Below are 15,694 nucleotides of genomic sequence, written 5' to 3'. Positions count from 1 at the left end.
AACCCACCTTGTCCTACCGTTCATGTGCATGTTATTGTTACCACCCATTTAAGATTGTTGCAGGCCTTGCACTCAACGTCATGGCAACAGTATTCCTCCTAGCCTCTTTCAGTACAATAATGTGCTGCTGGCGCATGGAGAAGCATTAACAAATGTTCAGGAATATTTTTAGGAACGTGGAGTTCAAGGCTTGGCCTTGGCCTCCAAATTTCCCAGATGTTCAAGCATCTGTCTGATATACTGGAAAAAAAGAAGTGTGATCCATGAAGGTCCCACCTCACATCTTGAAGGAAAGGTGAAGGACACCTTCTGAGGTCTCAAAGGTTTAGACCTACAAAGTAAGATTTTTTATATTGTGGCTGATTGGTCTATGTACAGTTTGAGAATATGATAGTAGATAAATCTATATAGCATCCAAGTACAGTAATACCCCTGCATTAACTTGTCTTTGTTACCACAGCCAATCACTTGTGGGATTTTATTTGTCACACTTTTCACATGTGGGACTGAATTTAAATGCAGCATGTACAGGTTGACAATAAATATGGTGAACATTGCACTTGTTATGTAGTATTTGCATAACAGCTGATAGCGTGTAAGTGACTGCAATCTAAAGTGCGTCGGGGACTCTGAGGGCTTTTATGTTGCCGTGCCAGGATTCTGTAAGAGCATCTCTCTCTGGAGTGAGCCAACATTCAGAACTGATTTTGCCTGGCAGTGGACTGTGTGTGTGTGTGTGTGTGTGTGTGTGTGTGTGTGTGTGTGTGTGTGCGTGCATGTGCATTACCCAGAGATATCTCACCTGAGAGAGTGCCGCTGTCAGCACTATCTATGCTATTTATAGCAGCATTTGCATTATCTGGTTGCTCACACATATGTACACACAATGGAGAAGATGCAGCGAGTGATGGAGCTGAGCGCCGGAGTGCGGGTGTGTTTTTTTTTTTTTTTTTTTTTTTTTTTTTTTCTGGACCTGGGAGTGAGAGTAGATAAGTGAGAAAGGTTTTGGGCAGTTGTCTTATAAACGGTTTGCTCTGCCTACAACAATAGGTAGACAATAAAAAAAAAAAAAAAACATAAATATTTCAATTGTAATTTTCACATTCCCTAGTTTAGCCATCAGAATGCATGAACAAAAGGGCAGAAAATCTGTCTGCAAGGCAGTTTTTTCGTACTGTTCACTACTGTAAGGTCAAGGACGCCCTCAGGATGTCTGTAAATAAACAGATAAAAAGGAAGAAAAAGGATGTTTAATAATGTTTGCACATGTCTTAAATCATTCAGAATGGGGAAGTCATGTGAGAGCTGTCAATCATCAAGCCCCTCCAAATTCATTAGAGTCATTAAAAATTTTAGCTACGTCTCGTTTTATCTATGTATGTAAATGCCGGGAAAGCCTTAGCTCTCATAAGTGAACATGTCGCATGCTTCACTCGTAGCAGTAGTGTAATCTACAGATGAGACTTTTAATTTCTGCTCTCAAACATCCCAAAAGGCTCCTCCCCTTTTAAACTTACATGAGCATCATTAATGTTCATCTTGATGAATGACAAATGACCCACAGACATGTACATTTTATGCTGAATGACACCCCTTTTTACCTTTTCCAAATCTTGCAGAGTAAGTGTTATAACATAGTGACCGCTGCCTGCACCGCTTGTGCCATTGGTTTGTTGTCTGTCTGTTGTGTCGTTTGTCTGAAAATGATAAATGAATAAATTAATGTTCATCTTCTTAGAAATAATGTCACTCAAACTGCAAGGGCTGGCTGGGCAGTTAGTTCCTTGATAATAAGGGTAACTGGCACGCAGTCTTTTCTTGTTTTTCCACTGTTTATTTTTGCACATCCTAAATACATAAATGCTGTGACTTGTCATATGTCTTTAGAACCCTAGTAAAATAATGCCCATGATGTGTACACAAAGTACAGAAGGTGCCTTATTCGTGTGTGTGTGTGTGTGTGTGTGTGTGTGTGTGTGTGTGTGGGAGGTGGACGACATTAGTGAAATGTGAGGTGGAGCTCATGAAAGCATTTTCTATGTACGTGTGAAGTGCAATAAGCTTTTCTAGAATGATTCAGTCATTATGAGGGAAGAGGGGAGGAGTGTGAGAGAGAGAGAGAGAGAGAGAGAGAGAGATCAGTGCCACTGGCCAGAGGCTCGGACTGCTCCCGACCCAGGGATTACATAAAATAACAGCATCTATCCGATGCATTTAATGAATTGAAAACAGAGCCGGGGGTTAGGCCAGTAATCTCTCAGGGCTTCCTGGCTCTCCCTGCCTCCACCAGATTTATCGATTGTTTGTCAGTGGCAGGAGGGAAAAAAAAAAAAAAAAGAGAGAGAGAGATGAAAATGCTTGAGAGAGCGGTGGCTGATTGCATAATACATGCAGGATTCATTGGAACCGCAAAATGTGACAACAAAGCGCAGAATCTCTCAAGCTGAGTGTGCACACTCGCAAGTGTATACGTGCCTGTGTGTGTGTGTGTGTGTGTGTGTGTGAGATAAAGTGGAAGGAAGACAGAGATGCTGGATAAAGGAAAGAATAGTTCTTTTGGTGATGATTAGCCCAAGCTCTGTCTCTTCTCCCCTTTGAGTTTGTGAACACGGCTGTGTGTGGTGTGTGTGTGTGTGTGTGTGTGTGTGTGTGAGGACTGACAGACTTTTATCCGTCTTCTGAACCAGTACTCAGCAGGAGGAGCACGGGTCTCTGACAGCGGGAGCCCCTCTTCAACCCCCTGCCAATTTTCCCCCCTTCTACTCCGCTCGGCACCGCAACTCTCTTTCTTTTCTCTCCACGTCCTGCGCTCCCTTGCCGTGTGCAGCTGCCTCTCGCTGGCACAGGCGAGTCAAAGGTTGAGGGACCTGAATGGAGCGGGGGACAAAGGGTCGGCCACGTCGTAATGGGGCCGGGAGACCTCTGTGTCTGTTTACCAAGGCCTGGTTTATACGCCGAGGACTCGCCGTGAAGCGCCTTATATTTTTTTTGCCAGGGGGTGACGCAAAAAAAAAAAAAAAAAGCAACGGGAAATTCTTCTGCCGCGTTCGTTCATTAATTCAGATCAACTTCCATTCACTAATTAGTGGGTCGATACCCTGGAGCAGCTAAGTGTTAGCAGGTTAAGTGTCTTGTTCAGGGGGCGTGGTGGTACTTATTCCCATTCGAACCTATGACTGTGTGGCTCAGCCTTTCGGAAATGTGTGTGTTTTTTTAACAGGACAGAATATCTAAATAATTATTCATTAAATGGGAACTTTTCAAACGTAAATGAAATAATTTTGTTTTTGATTAATGTTTTTTAAAGAAATGGTCAAAATCCACAACACCAAAATAATGACGGTGCTAATTATGTACATAAATGATTGATTAAAATCATAAAAAAAAAAAAATAATTATGGAGGCATACATCAATCACTGTTGACCAAAAGTCTTCTGTTTGTTGCCTCTTCGTGTGAAAGTTCCTTTTGCAAAAAAATAAAAATAAAAAATTTAACCAAGTCAAACATTTAAAAGAGGGTGTGTGAGAGCTGTCAATCATGTATACAGGCCCCGCCCTTTCTTTCATAAAAACATTAGTGATATTTTGTCATCCATGGTATTAATATTTTCGGCTTAGGCTGCACATGCAAATGGAAGGAAAATCTTATAGCTGGGCCAATACAGTAATGGCTGGGTGGAAAGCCACGTTCTTGTTTTTTAAGAAGGGACTCATGTGGTCCTAAGTGTGCTTTTGGTCGCATGTTTGGTGCTGATGTTTTTTCCCCTCTGATGTTTTGCCGCTGCTCTCTCTTTTCGTATTGCGCAACCTTCGCTTTATTTGTTATTGCGCTGCGTCCAGCCGCCCTGCTCCCGGAGGATCTGGGATTCGCAGTAGTGAGATAAACGTCACTTGTTTAGCCCGTGTCCTGGTATTTGTATGAAGGGAGAAAAATCTGCCCTGAAAAACATGTGGTAGTGTAAATTTAGTCTCTTGGACAACTCTGAAAATACCAGTGTGGTTCTGCGGGCTCTAACCTAATGCCATTACTATTCCTGCGCCCCGAATCGTCTGTCAGTTCTCATAACTGTGGCCGCCTTCCAGGTTGTGAAATGCGCATGAAGTATGAAGGCACATTAGCATAATACATCACACAGCTGATGAAATGCAGATGCTTTGTCCTTGCTTTGAATAACGCAGCTCTGCTGACACCGACTAAACATGCTCAAAGCGGCGAGTGGGACGCCACTGCTGTCCTGCTTACCCCCTCAGCGTGAAGAGGGCTTGTTGAAGAGTTTTGCAGTGACAATACGGCCTCTTTGCCTGTTCTCATGCCTTTTAATCCTCATTATATAAGCACACCGCTAGAGCTGACCCTTGACCTTCCTGCGTCAATGGCAAGACAAGCTGGGGGTGTCCCCTGTGGGACCACTGGCCGAAGTTCTGACTTTCAGACCACCACCCCCCCCCAGCCACTAATCAGATGCCAGTCTGGCCTCCCGCAATGTGACGCCCGTTGTCATTGGCACAATGTCGAGTGCTTTAAACGCATGCGGCGCCGTGAATAGACTCCCTCTGGGTCCTAAAGCCGGGTGGAATTGCTCTACATTTCTCACCGTGCACTTTATAAATGCTCGTGACGCCGCGGCGAGCCAACGCTGCGAGCGAGGCATCACGCCCGGCGCAGCGCAGGATCCCTGCTCTGCGGTGTGAAGAGGGTGAAACGACTGGGTGTATGACACGCATGCTTAATTAGCAGTTCTCAAGGTTGCCATGACACTAAGCCTGGCGCTAAATCGGTGTGTTGTAGTGCGCACCATCACCTGAAACGATGCTGGAACGTCACGTGACCTGCTCTGAGAAGCATTTCCTTTGTTACAGTTTAGTGCCACTCAGGCATTTCCTGAAAATACCAAATGCTGTTTTAATATGATCAACGGCACAATTTAAAGGGGGGGGGGGTGCAGCAGATTTCTCAGTTTTTCTTTTTTTTTTTCATACAGTATGAACACATTACAGTGTTTGGTTTAAGGATCATAATTAACGTCACAATATTTATTATTAAAACTTTATCATATTTACATTCTGTGTAGGGATTCTTATGCAATGTATATATTTTCATATTTCATCTGGTAATGCATTACTGATGAATGCAGAAGTGTGAGAGACTCAGCAGAAAAAAAACCTATGGAACTGTTAACTGAATGTTCCAATAAATATGTGTCAATAGATTTCTGTCTATTGTTGCAAAAATAGATATTTGTGTCTGTTTTACAAAAAATATTTTTAATTTTAGGGATGTTTCATTTATACACATACCATAATCGTATCGCAGAACACTGTCCTGCAAAATGTTGAGTATCACAGAATCGACAGCATTGTGATTCCATTGTAACCATGGACAGCATATCAATATTTTATTCTATTATTATTATTTTATTTTGCATAACCGTGTTGCCAATCATCACACAAATGACTCCAAATTCGAAACTTTCATAGTCACATGTTTTGAGTCACATGTTAGTTGCCTGTAATGTAATTTAATGTTTCAGTTTATTTAATGCTTCCTGTCTGACTTATATGGTGCCCTCACCTCATTTTGGGATTCTTGTTACTTGTCTTGTTACAGAAAAAAAAAAACAGGTCAATGTTTTCTGTACATTTTGTTTCACTCTGCATGCGTAGTGTGTGTTCTTTTTTGACTGTCCGTAATCTGAGAGGCGATTGCGGCGTCCACCCCTGCCGCACAGTAATAGAAGCGGCCTGGGACGTTTTGTCGGGCAAATCTCTCGGAGCGGCGTGGCGGTATGACTTTCAGTCAGAATACAGGTCCGACCGGCTTGTCATGCCGTCAGTGGGGCAGTGTGTCAGGTATCGGCAGCCCCTCTTTCCCTGCGTGGGAGTGTCTGAGAGCAGGATGACACTCGCCACGCGCTCCGCCTGACCCGATGGGCTCTGGTGCCTCCTTTATGCCTCCTCCTCTGAGCGCTCAGCCCTTCCATGCCTGCCTCAGAAACGGCGGCGGCGGCTGTTTTTAAAGATTCAGCGAGATAAAGCGCTGTTTCCGCCCCTCGGTTCGCTCCTCAGCCGGCTGATTTCACCTGGGGTCGAACGTAATAATATGTCTTTGCCTTGATCAACACCTCTTAGCAGCGGATTGGATTAGGCTGAATTGACGGGCTTTGAAGCAGCGTACGGGGGAAGCCGGTGATGTTGTTTGATGTGGCGTACAGCCAGGCACTGGCGGCATGTTCGCTGATGTCACTGTAGCAGTGGAGCGATGGCAGAGCGGCGTGCTCTCGTAACGCCGCTAATCTCTTTGTCTCCTGCCCCTCCTCTTTTTCCTTAGCTCAGTGTCTCTCTCTCTCTCTCTCTCTCTCCCTCTCCCCCCCCCCCCCCCCCTCTCATTTTTCCTCTCCCTTTTTTCTCCTCTGTAGTTCTGCTGCCTCTGCCTCCTCTCCCTCTTTTCTCATTTCTCCTTCTCCCTCCCTCCCTCTTCGCTGTCTAGGGCGCAGCCATTGTTTTAGTGAACCCACTGCCATACATCATGTGCTAAATATAGACCCTCAGCAAATCAATGAGCGCAAGAAGGCTGGAGGAAAAACACAGGGCTCTTCCTCTTTCTTTCAAGTCACTTGATTCCTTTTTCTTCTTCTTTTCTTTTTTACTTCGTTGGCGTGTGCTCTTCCCTTTTGCTCCACCAGTTCCCTTTCTGCCTGGAACAGATTTTAACACGGTGCGTGAGGGGGTGACTTTTGCGGCCTGGAGGTCACATGATGCTCTTTCCTTACAAAACTGCAGTGTGTCATGTTGCACCAAGTAATAGTGAACATGTTGTGTGTATAAGTGTGTGATGTTGTCGTTTTTTTTTTTTTTTTTTTGCATTTAGCTCTGTATCATGCTTCAATTACATATTTCATTCAGCACAAATAGGTGGCAAGAACATCCCAAATATTCCTGGCTTGATGGATCAGCTTCAGCGTCTGAATTTCAAATGAGATAATATCCCTCCATTAGAGGGACGTAGACAGAATACATTTTATGTTGATCATTTTCATTAATTTATTACTTGTGTGCACAGTAAAAAAAAAAAAAAAGGTATTCTGACCTATAGCTTCATCAGCTAAAGTCACGTTTCTATTCCACATGCTTCAGCAGTTCTCGTTTCCAGCCTTGGAACCTGCTGTCTTGCATAGTTTCAGGTTTTTACTCCACCAGCAGACCTGGTCTTTCGTGAGCGGGTTTCAGGACCCTTGGCCCGTAATGCTGCTTCACGTCAAAATCCACCCAGCCATTGATCAAACTGCTGAGGCCCACGTAATCCGCGAACACCTCTCCTCTAGGCAAAGCAGGAAAGAAGCCTGCTGGAGAGAATAGGCCCAGTTTCTCACGTCTGTCGCTGTTTCAGTGGGTGTTAAGCGACCCATTGATTATATGGAAATCCCACTTGTTCTGAGCCAGTGAGCAGAAAACCACGGCAATGAAAATTTTCCTCCCCGATTTCTGACAAACGGCAAAAAAAAAAAAAAAAGGAACTGTGCGGCACTCTCCTCTCATGTCTTTCTCCGTGGCTTTGGGCCTTACCGCAGATCAGTGGTTTATAAGACGTGTACCTGAGAGGCAAATGGCTGACTTAGGGCCAAAGATGCTCTGAGGACTTTTCGCCTGCAGATACACACGGATGAAAGACGGAACACCACCTGATATCCCTGTGTTGATGCTGGAAAAACACTAGCCCCACCCCAGTCCTTAACCATACCTACTGTAGCATCATTCCAGGTTTCATGGGGACAGCAGGTCAACTTGAGACAGACAACCACGTTTCCATCATTTCAAATTCTCCGCCTGGTCACCAGATAGGATTTGGTCATATTGACACCATACCAGCAAAACCATATGTAATAAAGTAAAATAATTTATTTTAGGATATTCATTTATATAATATGGAGTAGGTAAGTACAGCTAATGTTTAGAATTTTTTTTTTACTACTATTAAGGTACATTACGGTACAGGGGTTTGAGGTTTACCAACATCATTAATTCACTTTGTGAGATTATTTAAGATTATTACTAGGTCCCCTAGCCTGTCAATGGTCCTGCTTTGACTAGAAATGGCAATGTTTCTAAAGAGTGCTTTGGCCATTCTGCTTCGCCATTAAGAGAACAGCAGCTCAGATGGCCAGATATGGAATTTATGCCATCACAAGAGGAATTTTTATATTCTGGAAAAAGCCGACATAACTGACACCTGTCTGTGCCAAACATTGTGGTTAATGAATGGTGTTTATGAGGCCATTTCCATGAATGCCCCCTCAACTTCTATATAACTTCTATAAAACTCCTCTTCATACCGCTTCTCTCCTCCTCATTACCATTTAAAGCTACACACACCAAACGGCGTGTCCTGGAAAAAACTCATAGTGGGTGTAGCAAAAAGTGGCTGCACCGTGGCTGAATTTAGGAAAGAGACTTCAGATACAGTATTAGGGGACCACTAAGACAAAATAATTTAATGTCAAGGGACCTTTAACATGTGAAAAGTTCATTAGAATTATGACGTTGATTAAAATGATTGTTTTCACTCTGGAATAACTGAAAAAGTTTGGGTTTTGGAAATGGTCTACCTTCAAACATGTACGATATATCATATTAACCATTAATTAAATATGTTTGATCACATTGAAATACATCTTAATATAGATTATTCCTTTATTCTCGCTCTTGTTCTCTTATTGAAATGGAAGAATCTCTTTGTCACTTGGGCCCCATCCTTTATGTCACATCAGACATGCCTTCTGAATTTGTAGGTTTGCAAGTTTTAAGTATATTTGCCTAATCGCATTTTAAAAAGAGTAGATTGGGATGATTGGCAGCTTTCACACAGCCCTACATTTTACACCGCTGGTCCATGGTGGTGTCGCTGCCTTTTCGTGCCTGAGCCAGCATTATGCTCGTCTCGGTGTTGGCAGAAGATCAGGTGACTTCCTACCTGGCCTCGCTTGACAATGTCAGGAAGCCTTCTCCTGTTCTGCGCCCCCTCTGCCGGTGTTGACGCAGCGAGAGGGGGAAGTTATGACTGGGCAAATGGCCTGAGTGTGGAGTGTGTTTAAATTGGGCCGCGTTGTGGTGACACATGAGTAGATAAAGGCTCAGATGAGTGGGCGTCGGATGAGTGGGCTCAGGGAGAGGAAGCTCCCCTCTTGGGTAGCTGTCCCTGACTCAGACAACCTGCTCAGATAATCCGTAGTCCTGCTCAGGAATGTTCTGGGAGAGCCTGAGAGCTTTTACAGTTTGGCCCACGCCTGTGAAAAAATGAGTCACATGTGGAAAATGCCGATTCCGTGATAGAGAGAGCAGGAGGAGGAGGAAGAGGAGGAGGAGGAGGGAAATCGAGGGAAAACAGCCTGGCTGATGTTTATTTGAACATCAGTTTGTGAAGCAGGGACGGAGCGTCTATAGTTCCCTCCCCCTCTCTTCCTGCTGTGGCACAGGCATGGTCTGTGACCCTGTGACCTCACCAAAGAGAGAGAGAGAGAGAGAGTGTGTGTGTGTGATGATGATGGAGGTTGGGGGATGCGATGATTCCCAACTGCACAGAGGGGGTGTGTACATTTCCCATTCCACTGGCTTTAGGTTGGGAGGAAAGCAGACCAGCTGAAAGAATGGGGGCTTTGTGTTTGTGTGTGTGTGAGGGAGAGTGAGGTGGACAGAGAAAATGTAGATGCGGGAGTGGCAGCATTGCAGGAGGAGGTGGAACTGAATACTTGGTGGGGCTTGTGGCATTTTGGACCAAGGGTCCCCATAAAAACAGGAAAACCTGGCAGATGAAAAATGTAAAGTCTTGACTTTGCTTGCTTTAGTAGATTTGAGCATAGGGTTACGTTTAGGGATGTTATGCATTTACTTATGTTACATGTTTTAAAAAAATCAAGGGAGCTTAATTGTCAATACACAACATATTGAAATACTGCTTTGGGATTTCCAGGTCCCAAAAGACATTTTTAATAAATACATTTGTCTGCAAACATTTTAAACCTAAAAACAATAGACAATATATTACAACACAATAACACAAACACAGACACAAAGTGCACATATCAAATAAATGAGTTTAGTTTTAAACTAGAATATGGACGCAAGATAAATACAGTTTGTTCATTTGTGATTTGTACACGTTTATTTGTGCAAACGTGACCGTTTGGTGTGGAAGGACGAGAGGACTATTCATTCAAGTTAGTAATTTCTTAACCGTAGGTCCTCACAAACCTGCGCGTGCATGTGTGTGGTCCGTCAGTGTTTACACTACTTTTCTGGACTTTGATGAGGTTCCTGTTCCTTTTCCCTGCAGCGCCGGTGTGGAGGGTGGCTTATTAAAATGTGTAATTGTCCGCTTGATGCAGGGTCACGCTGTGGTCACTGTCATTGTTTCCCATTCAGGCAGACGGCATCTCATCCGACAGTAAATATCTGAGGTCGCAGACGGGATTGTTTACCGCTGTTAGGCGTGCTGCTTCAGCACCAGCGATGAAGTGATCCGGGGTCACTGTCCTTTGAAGATGCATTGAAATGTTCAGCATGATGCATCTGTTTTATAGAATTATTCATTTATGTGTCATTAATATCCTGTTTTGTTTGCTTTTTATGTACATCTGAAAGCTTGCCTTTTAATTAACTGCCGTTGTTCTTATTCATTAAACTGACAAAAGGCAGAGAGGGAAGAGTGTTTCTTGAGTGCCTTTTCAGAGAGATGTTGGATAAACTGATGCTGAAACGTCAACACTGAGACACAAAACTCTGAACTCCGCACCGGGGACATGGTACCAACTCAACGCTGCAGCAGTATGTCTGAAAATAAATGCAAAACCTAAAAGGCAGTTCTAGGATTCCTTTTTCCGTTGAGTTGTGCTGATCCTGATTTGAAGTCGTGTTTGGCGAGCTGTGTTTGGTGTAGAGACGCATTAAAATGCCGCCATGTACAGTTTTTTGCACGTGGCTCTGCATGCATGTGTACGTTTATGTTCCAATTCACCCTTTATTTGTCCGTTCAGCTTCTGTTGCAAGCGAGACTTGAGCAGTGTGCGTGTAGTACATGGATAATGTATAAAGAGACGGCTGCAGATGTTGTATACACATATGCAATATTTATGCACCACACAGCGGGTCCCGTTCTCAGACGTATAGCAGAATTGGATATACGACCAATGACTGAGGGTTTGTGTGTGAGCTGTAGGCGATGCAGCATATTAGCTTTGCGTGTTTGTGTATATTTGGCAGTGACTGTTTGTATTCGTATATATGAGTGTTCATCAGTCAGCTGGTCTGCATCTCTGAGATATCTGTAGGCTGTGTGTGTGTGTGTGTGTGTAGAAAGTTAGACCGGCTGGGAGGGAGCTGTAATAGCTGAAATGTGTAGGAATCCAGGGTTACTCTGGGGTCACTACAACTGTGGCCACGGGTTCATGAATTTGAGCGTATGATGAACTTCTTTGGAAGAACTCGTACGTGCTGTCTGCATTGTATTTAGTTTGTGTGTAAGGTGAGTCTCTTGAGTAATGAAATACTCTGGATGAGTGTATTGTATATTGTATGGGAGTATTTATGGGAGTCTGTGTATGTGTGTGTGTGTGTGTGTGTGTGTGTAAAACCTCTCGCTCTCCCATACAGAGCCAGTACAGAGCACAGAGAAGCTTTGGCCCCAGTCCAGCAAGATGTCTCTCACTTTTACCCTCTCTTTCACCCTCTATCAGCCTTTTTCTCCATTCTCCATTTCACCCCTCACTCTAGGTCTTTTACACCACCTCCTGTGTTCCTCTCTCATTTTGGTTTCTGCCCTAAATGACATGGTTGGCTACCTAATGCATTTCTCCTTTCATGTATTCCTTTTTGCTTTCTTTCTTCTCATTTCTTCTTGCTTTTCTTGCAGTGCACCCATGCATGTGGTCAGAACTGAATTCAGATATAATCCGCTGGAGCAGCAGCAGCAACAGCAAACTTTCATGCAAATTTTCCTAGAATCAACCCTCATGTGTGTTTGTTAATACCCCGGGGCCGGGGTTCGGCTCTCAGGTGTGATTGGCAGGGACACGACGGACGAAAATAAACAAGAAAATTGTGACTTCTGAACATAGTTACTTTACTTTACTTTACTTGGCAGACGCTTTTAAATATAATTTCTTTTAAATAATATTAGGCATAAATATGATTTAGTTGATTTTTGCTCATTGGTTTAGACTTTTGACATAAATATTTATCGCAGTACTTATTTTTTCTCTTCTCTTCTCGCATACGAGTGTCTCAGCTTAAACACATGACAACTTGAAGCGGGACCACCAGGGATGCTGTTTGAAGCCGATGGTGAGCGGGTGGGCGAGCATGCCACGGGCTCCGTCTCTTCAGGTCTGTCCTTGAGGGTTCTCATCTTTGAGGAGCCGCCATTGAGGAATCCCATGAAGACCCTGAGCTGCCACAGGCCCGTTCGTCGGTTTCCGATCTGGGCGAACGTTGCTTTGCTGTCACCAGTGGTATCGAAACCAATGACAAAGTGAACATCTGATTAAATAGATGTGGGTCGTACACTGTTGCATAAACTGGACGTGTTGATGCGTGTGTGTCCTGAGTGATGCGTGTTGGACAGCTGAAATCTGACGTGCTCTCTTCACTTGACTGAGCATGTCTGCTTCACTGGCAAAAAAAAATCCGAGAAGCACACACCCGTTCGTCTTTCAACTTCTACAAGTTTTGAAATGATAAGAGCAGAAACATTGTCATCCATCCACCCACATGTCCTCCACACCCGCTTGTTTGTGTCAGGCCTGTGGGGTTCTCGACGACCTATGGGCATCAGGCTGGCAGGATTTTACATGATATTTTTCCTTTCTTTATATGTTCCCGTCTTTTGTGAGGACATCCGCTCCTCTGTGACATATAAATATGAAGACTAACTGGACATGCCACACAGACACGCACGCAGACAATTTAGCATCAGCCCTTGGATTTAAACAAATAATTAGCATTATGAACTAATTCTGAATACTGTGGTGGAATCAGATAAAAGGGCTAAGGGAGCGCTCGCCTTGTTATACTTTAATGATAATCTAGATCGTTTATGTGGTAATCGTCACAGAAATTAAATATCGTGATCAGCCCAGCCCCTCAGGGCATGTCTGTGGACTGAGGGAGGAAATTCTGGCCTGACCCCCTGGCCTAGTTTTAGTCTAGATTAGAAGATCGAGAACCACAGCCCGCAGATTACGGAACAGAGAAGACGGTCGTCTCTCGTTTCCCGGGGTGGGGTGGGGTGGGGGGGGGGACTGCTCGCATGCGTGAGCGGTTGATGGCCGGTGACGGGTCACACAGAGGAGAGAGGGCCGGAGACCTCAGCTGAGCGCTGCCGTTACTCAATCCCGGCCAGTGGCGTGCAGCGTATTTATGTAGCACCGCTGCTATTTATATATAAAATTCTCCGAACCGGGCAGAGCGAAAAAAAATGTTTGCCCCGTTGACCACGACAATAATGCTTCCATAATCAGAGCAGATTAGGATCGTTTGTGTACTTGCCCTTTGTGTTGCAGATCCTGTGTTGCCGGTGTTGGGTATTGTAGTGATCCTGCTGGAACTGGGTCATAATCTCTCTCTCTCTCTCTCTCTCTCTCTCTCTCACTCTGCATTCTCTGATCTGCACTGAGGTGGTGCACAGAAGATAAGTGACTGTCAAATTATGTAATTGTGTTGGATAACTGGCTTTTCTTCTCTATGCTCTTTCCATGATTGGCAGGACTGGCGGACGTCCAGAGTCCCTCTCTCTCTCTCTCTCTCACTCTCTTGCACATTTCCTTCAGGATTGTGGATATTTTGCTTGCCGCTGTTGGTTTAATGTGCTTACGCCTACAGTAAATAAGAGCGACCGAGAGGGGCTCGGCGACAGAGGCGCTCGCGCCCTTATCACTCGCGCTGTTTTTCGAGTGGAGATGAAGGCAGAAGTCTGCGCGTTGAGCCTTGAGAGAAAGCAGAGCAGACGAGAATGGTCCGATAGCGGGCGGCCTTGTGAGGGGAGTCTGGCTTCTGTTGGCTGCCGGTGTGTTGCAGCAGGGGGAGTGCGGTGGAACTGAAGACGTGTTTGGGTTTTGGGGTTTCCTCTGCTCCGTCTCTCTATCTCTCTCTTTCTCTCTCTCTCTGTGTGTTTGTCTCTCAGACAAAGAGGAGATGGATTTAGTAATGTGAGACTCGCCAGGGTCTTTCAGATTTTTCACTCTACCCACCCAAATGATACTAAGTTTAGTTGTAAGAACAGTGTCAACATGGAATGGACAATAATTTGTATGAAATTTGTTTGCGTGAAATATTTTCCTGTTAGAATATCCCTGGAACAGATGAAGGATGTATTACTTGTGATTTACTGTCTTTTTGTTTTTTCTTTTATCAGAGGTAAACCGAGGGAATAATAAGAAATAGATAAGATGGTAAGATAAGATGAAAGTTTATTGATCCCATGACAGCAGCAAGTCATAAGTAAACAAGGATCAGCCAATGCACGGCATGAAGCAGGTAACTGTCTGCTCAAACCCAGGAGAGTATGTTAACGTGTAGCTGTTCAGACGTGCAAGATGTCAGGTGGTTGATATGTAATACTGTAATGATGGAATAAGAAGCCGTGCAGCCGTGCAGCGTGCTGTGTAGCGGTGCAACAATGCAAGAACAGGAACATCTCTGTAGTCCAGCGTGTGAGTGACTGCTGTTGATGGGTCTGAGCGTGGAAGCGCTCCCCAGACTAGCGTGGAACTCATGCAATGGCAGATATAAAGACAACAATGGAAAGTGATTGTCACTTGTGATACACAGCAGCACAGCACACGGTGCACACAGTGAAATTTGTCCTCTGCATTTAACCCATCACCCTGAGTGAGCAGTGGGCAGCCATGACAGGCGCCCAGGGAGCAGTGGCACCTCAGTGGCACCATGGCGGATCGGGATTCGAACCGGCTGCTTCCTTAACCGCTAGGCCACCACTGGCCCAGAACCAACGAGAAACAAACCTTGTTCTGGGGCAGTATCTACCACATTCTCATCGTACTTGTGAGACCGGTTTTTCAAAGTCTAATTTTAAATTATAGAGTGTCTTTCGGGTTGATTGAAATCACTACGGGCAGGAAATCAGTGTTACCGATTACGTAAAAATTTCGCGCCCAAACGAACCAATTCTGTCTTCGTTTGGCCACACAGCATGTCTGATGGAACACACTCAAGTTCTCATGCACCGGACACCAGGCGCTACCTGCTAGTAGGAGATATGTTGGAAACTGTAGCCTCTGCTGCACAGTCAGTGGTACATGGTGCTTGCCTAATAAGATCATATTGCTAATCAGGTCGCTTCAGGTGGAAATAATCAGCGCCGAACAATCCGATGTCGCCTCAGCGTTGGTTCTTTGCGAAATCGACGTGCCAGTGTGCGCTCCTGGATAATTGGAAAATTATTGGATAACGAAACAGACTCTGATCAGCGGGACCCGAGTCGTTGTTTACGGCGAGTTTTCCGCGCCAGCCAGCGAGGCCATTGCACATTTTGGGAAGGCCGCCGTGCATTAAGATGTAACGCAGCAACATTATCCCCGGTTAAGGGGGTTGGGGGGTGGGCGCTGGCCAAGGGCCCCCCCCCCCGAGGGCCGCCCTCTTTCCCTCCTCTCACCCCGCTCACCTCGGAAAACACACAGCGGGGTC

General features: G+C 44.8%; 1 protein-coding gene across 3 annotated transcripts in view; it reads left to right on the top strand.

The window, feature by feature from the left end:
• LOC114786155 (mediator of RNA polymerase II transcription subunit 13-like) overlaps positions 1-15,694 on the top strand; it is a 69,252-nt gene that overhangs the window by 13,926 nt on the left and 39,632 nt on the right. The gene's annotated exons all lie outside the window — the stretch shown is intronic.

Source organism: Denticeps clupeoides, chromosome 3 (assembly GCF_900700375.1).
Source record: "Denticeps clupeoides chromosome 3, fDenClu1.1, whole genome shotgun sequence".
NCBI classification, from domain to species: domain Eukaryota; kingdom Metazoa; phylum Chordata; class Actinopteri; order Clupeiformes; family Denticipitidae; genus Denticeps; species Denticeps clupeoides.
This window is presented reverse-complemented; position numbering and strand designations above follow the sequence as displayed.